This window comes from Eschrichtius robustus, chromosome 17 (genome assembly GCF_028021215.1).
Source record: "Eschrichtius robustus isolate mEscRob2 chromosome 17, mEscRob2.pri, whole genome shotgun sequence".
Classification (NCBI taxonomy): domain Eukaryota; kingdom Metazoa; phylum Chordata; class Mammalia; order Artiodactyla; family Eschrichtiidae; genus Eschrichtius; species Eschrichtius robustus.
In genome coordinates, this window is record NC_090840.1 from 45,439,713 (window position 1) to 45,445,712 (window position 6,000).

A 6,000-nucleotide genomic window follows, 5' to 3' on the forward strand; every position below is an offset into this window, starting at 1 on the left:
CATAACTCCCTTTTATTAAAAATAAAAGACTCTTTGAGAAGTGAGTGGTCACACTTGATCATTTTTCATAAATCTGTTTTTTTAAAAAAAATTACTGTTTGTCCAAAATGGCATATTCTGGAGCATCAATCAAACTTTAATCCACCCCATCAGCTTTCTCTTTCACCGTCTTGGTTTCCTTTTTTTCCCCTCCTCAAACAGTGAAGAGGCAACAGAAGAGAGGAGGAGAATAAACTAGATGCCTGTAAACCACACTGCAAGTTAGCATGCCTCTGAGCAAAAACTTTGAAATAGAGTTCTAAATCATCCTGACACTCTTTTCTTTTTTAATTTTTTTTCTCTTGGCTTTGGACAGATACGAAGTAAAACAAGATTTCCATTTTGTTTTCTGATTGGTTAGCTCAGATATGAGCCATAATAAACAAGAGAAGTGGGCACTTGTACTCGACCAAGGAATATGAGTAATAATTTAGCCTGTCCAAACTCATATTCATTTAAATAAATTTTCAAGGTTAATTTAGTGTGGATGGAGCTGGTGCTGGTGAGGACTATTTTCCCCACTTTTTCTGTGGACGTGGGACCAATTCACATCTACTGGTTATGTGAGGAATTGCTTGTGGGACCTGAGTTAATGGAAACGCATTTCTGAGTTATTCTAGTGATGTCCTATATGCACTGATGCCCCACACAGCTGCTCAACTCACCTTGTAAACTTGCTGTGGGGAGCTCGTTCTTATTCTCTCTGACTTTTTCATGTCTGTGCCTGTAAGTGAGAATGAGAGAGGATGGATGAGCAATAGAGGAATTTATGCTGTGTTGCCTGAACGTCAGAGGGAAAATTAAGCCACTGTGTGCCTTGGAGTATGGGCTCTGACGGACCAATCCAGCTGGGTCCTGGTGAAAAACTGGAGGTCAAAGATATCTATTTTGCTCCCACCTGAGAAGATTTACTATTGCAACTAATCCCCCCCCCGCCCCCCCCCCCCAGTGCAGCTGCACTGGTCCAGGCTCATAGAATGTTCCTAGAAAATGCATCGAGCAGGATGGAGAAACAGGAGGGAAAAGGAAATTGGGGCAGGCGTGGCTCTCAGGGATGGCTGCTTTGCTGAAAGGCCACTCTCCTGTCTTACCCACAGAGCAGTCCATAGGCCACTGGGAGGCCTGAGCTTGGTTCTGCAGTTGCCCAGAGCTCCTAGGTGTGGAGAACTTATTATCTGGGGCAAAGGGCATCTCTTGTCCATGGTAAATTTTCTCCCACTATTAAAGAAAAAAAAAAATCACTTTGCTCTTCCTTCATCTTTTTCCCTCTTTGTTCAAGGGGGAAAGGGGAAGGGTCCTTTTTGCTTTGTGTGTGTGTGTGTGTGTGTGTGTGTCTGTGTGTCTTGAGTTTTAAATTTTTTAATCTTGATGCAGACTCCCTAGATGGGAATTTTTTTCAATGACATTTCTGGGATGTAACTGCTTAGATATTTAGTAGTGATTTAAATCACTATTTAGGTTGACATGACACTTTCTGTTTGGAGTTTTATCTCTCCTGAACCAAGGAAACCACACTAGGGAGTAGAGAATGCAATTAAATGCTAAGTGTGACCCTAGCCTGGGGCAGGCCTTTTCATTCTTCCTGGGTGAACATCAGTGATTTCTTCTGCTACTGTAGTCACTACTTCATGCACATTAGTGAGCACATTGATGGTTCCAACTACTCATTGTCTACACCTGGAATGAGTTGTGCAATGGGTTTTGTTTAAAAAAAAAATCATCAGCAGTCATTCAGCAAACTAGCTGCCCTGTTAGGGGCTGGGAAAGCAAAGATGTCTATGATGCCAGGGTCCAGTAGAAAGAGAGCTGTAAACAAATAAGCAAAATAAAGCATCACTGGATCCATGATAGAGGTAAATACATAGAAGGTATGTAGGGATCCAAAGAACAGTGTTAAACTCTATTGTAAGAAGATACTAGAAAAGAATTTCTTAGAGGAAATGATGCTTAAATGGAGCCTTTAAAGTAAACTAGGGGGCTTCCCTGGTGGTGCAGTGGTTGGGAGTCCGCCTGCCAGTGCAGGGGAGACGGGTTCGTGCCCTGGTCCGGGAGGATCCCACATGCCGCGGAGCGGCTGGGCCTGTGAGCCGCAGCTGCTGGGTCTGCGCGTATGGAGCCTGTGCTCCGAGGCGGCAGGGGCCACGGCGGTGAGAGGCCCGTGCACAGCGATGAAGAGTGGCCCCCGCTCGCCGCAACTGGGGAAAGCCCTTGCACAGAAATGAAGACCCAACACAGCCAAAAACAAATAAATAAATAAATTTATTTAAAAAAAAAAAAAAAAGTAAACTAGGTATTCACCAGGGGGATTAGGGTTTGAAGAGGTGTTTGTGGCGGATGGAACCGTGTGACTATAGCATATATCTACCACCTGCTGTCTTATGAGCCAGCATCTCTCTCATTTCCTGAAATTATTTGAGCTGGAGCTGGGGAAACAGACACACACATGGCAAGAGATGTGAGTCTCAAGAACCACTGGTGGCCATGTTTTCAGCCATGTGGAAATCTGAGAAATGAAATTCCTATTTAGAAAGAAGTAGAAATAAAGGAAAGAGAGTGGAAGAGAAAGTCCGAAAGACATCTAATTCATGGTTCCATTGTCGCTGATTTCCACTGGCACCCCTTGTCCTGCCAACAGTTGGGTTTTATGGGCCTTCCAGGAAATTCCTCCCTTTCGCTTAAGCAAGTTTGATTTGAATTTCTGTCACTCATAACCAGAGCAGTCTGGTCAGTTGAGGAGCTGAGAGCTTGAAGAAATGAAATGTATGTGCATATATCCTTTGCTGAATAACAGTCTCAAATTTCATCTTGCTGCTGTGTGACAATAGTGATCAAATGTATGCTTATGAGTTTATGTTTGTGTGCCCGGAGAAGGTAAATGACAAACTTTCATCAGAGCCAATGTACATGTGCCTTAATGTAGGAAACTGCCTATAGAAGTGGAATGTAAACAGTACTGTTCAGTTAGGAGAGAGAATTTAGGCTAAAATTGGGGAGATTCCAATAAAACAATAATTTGGCCAACCTTTTGCAAAAACATCTGGGAATGTGAAAGTATCTTCTCTGTAAATCCAGATTTTCATAACTTTTGTTTATTTAAAGTGAGTGCCTCCCCTGCCTTAATTTGCTGTGCCCCATCTGGGCAAGAAAGAAAGAAGTTATTGTTGATGGCAGATGCAGTCAACATCATTCCCAATGAATGTGAAATAAATTTCATTTGAAATCTTTGCCTTTGATAAAATAACTCCAAAAAACCCCAGTATTTATATCTATATATTTAAAGTATCAATAGATCTGATTAGTGGATTTTTTTTAAATGTGAAATTTGGATATAATCCTATCTTTGCATATGTTCTGTGAGCAATTGAAAAGAATATGTATTCTGCTCCTGTTGGGTGAAGTGTTTTATAAATGTCAATTAAATCCTGTTGCTTGATGATGTTCTATATTCTTGCTGACTCTATGTCTAGTTGTTCTATCAATAGTTGAGAGAGGGATGTTGAATTCTCCAACTATAATTGTGTATTTGTCTATTTCTTCTTTTAATTCTATCAGCTTTTGCTTCATGTAGTTTGTAGCTCTTATCGTTTGGTGCCTCCATCATATTTAATATTGATATGTCTCCTTGGTGGATTAATCCTTCTGTCATTATGTCATGTCCCTCTGAATCTCTGGTAAATTTCTTTGCTCTAAAGTGTTCTTTATTGATATTATTATGGCCACTCTGGCTTTCTTTTGATTAATATTTGGATGATACGTCTTTTTCTATCCTTTTACTTTCAACCTACATATATAGTCATATTTAAGTGAGTTTCTTGTAGACAACATTCGATTGTGTCATATTTTCTAATCCATTTTGCCAATTTCTGTCTTTTAGTTGGTATATTTATTTTTTATTTTATTTTTTAAGATGTTTATTTATTTATTTATTTGGTTGTGCTGGGTCTTAGTTGTGGCAGGAGGGCTCCTTAGTTGCGGCTCGAGGGCTCCTTAGTTGTGGCTCACCGGCTCCTTAGTTGTGGCAGGCGTACTCTTAGTTGCAGCATGCATGTGCGATCTAGTTCCCTGACCAGGGATTGAACCCAGGCCCCCTGCATTGGGAGCGTGGAGTCTTAATCACTGCACCACCAGGGAAGTCCCTCAGTTGGTATATTTGGATCATTTATGTTTAATGTAATTATTGATGTTAGAATTTAAATCTGCCATTTTATTTTCTGTTTGTTCTATTTCTTATTTTTCTGTTTTATTTTTCTTGCTTTTTTATGGATTACTTGAACTTTTTTTGAATTATGTTTTATTTATCTATACTGTTTTAATTTTAATTTCGTAATTACATTAATCTGTACATTCTCCTATGGCTATAGTGTTTTTGAGTGTATCTCTTTGTAGCTTTTTTAGTAGTTGCTCCAGGTATTACTTTACATATGCATAATTTATTGCAATCTAATGGTGTCAATATGTTATCAGTTCAAGTCAAGTGTAGAAACCTTATCTCCCTTTACATTTCTTTGCCTTCCCCTGCTTCTAATTGTCTTAAATATTTCCTCTACATAGAAGAACATCATACAGTGTTATAATTTTTGCTTCAATGTTCAAACGTAATTCAGAAAACCTAAGAGGAGGAGGAAATGTATTTACTCATATTTTTCACTCTTTTTGTGCTATCTTCCTTTTTTATATTCCAAGATTTCTTCCTTTTCCATTTCCTTTCTGTTTAGAGAACTTCCTTTAGCCATTTTCTTAAGATAAGTCTGCTGATGATGAACTTTCTTAGTTTTTCTTCAGCTGATGTCTTGATTTCCCCTTCATTCTTGAAGGATAGTTTCACTAGATATAGAATTCTGGGTTGACAGTTCTTTTATTTCAGCACTTCAAAAATGTTATGCCATTTCCTTCTGGCTTCCATGGTTTCCGATGAGAAATCTACTATTATTCAAGTTGTTTTTCTTCTTTATGTAAGGTATTGTTTCTCTTAGCTTTCAAGATTTTTTCGCCTTTAGGGGTTTTTGTTGTTGAAATTTTATTATTATATTCAGTGGCATAAAATTACATTTAAATAAATATAAGAAGAAATACTGTGTTTAGTTTTGAGAAGTTTAGCTTGGTATGGGGTTTCTTTGGGTTTATCCTGTTCATGATTTACTTACATCTTGAAACTGTAGGTTTATGTCTTTTGCCAAATTTGGAAAGTTTTCAGCCATTATTTCTTCAAGTGATTTTTCAGCCTTGCTCTCTTTCTTCTCTCCTACTGGGATTTGGACAACATCAGTGTTAGATTTTTGTTATGGGCCCATAGGTCCCTGAGCCTCTGTTCATTTTTTTTTTTTTCCCCAGTCTATTTTCTCTGTATTGTTCAAACTGGGCAATTACTATTGCTCTATATTCCAGTTCACAGATTTTTTTTCCCCCTCTGACCCCTCTATTCTGCTGTTGAGCCCATTCACTGACTTTTTAACTTCAGTTATATTTTTCAGTTCTTAAATTTCCACTTTGATCTTCTTTACATTTTCTATTTCTGTGCTTAGACTTTACATTTCTTTGCTCAGACTTTCTATTTTTTCATGTTTTAAGCACGTTCATAATTGCTTGTTAAAACATTGTTGAGATGGCTGCTCTAGAATCTTTGTCAGATAATTGTAATATCTCTGTCATTTTAGTGTTGGCACCTATTGATGATCTTTTCTCTTTCAAGTTTAAATTTTCCTGGTTCTTGGTGTGATGAGTAATTTTCAGTTGAAAACTGGACATTTTGGATATTACGTTATGAGACTCTGGATCTTACTTAAACTTTCTGTTTTAACTGGCTCTTCTGATTCCTGGCAGAGGAAGGGAGGGACACTGCCTTGTTGCTTCCAGGTTGGGGTAGAAGTCCAGATTCACAACTTGATCTCTGTTGACACTGGAGAGGAAAGGGGCTCCTAGTTACTGCTGGGCAGGGGTGGGAGGTTTGGATCCCACGAGGCA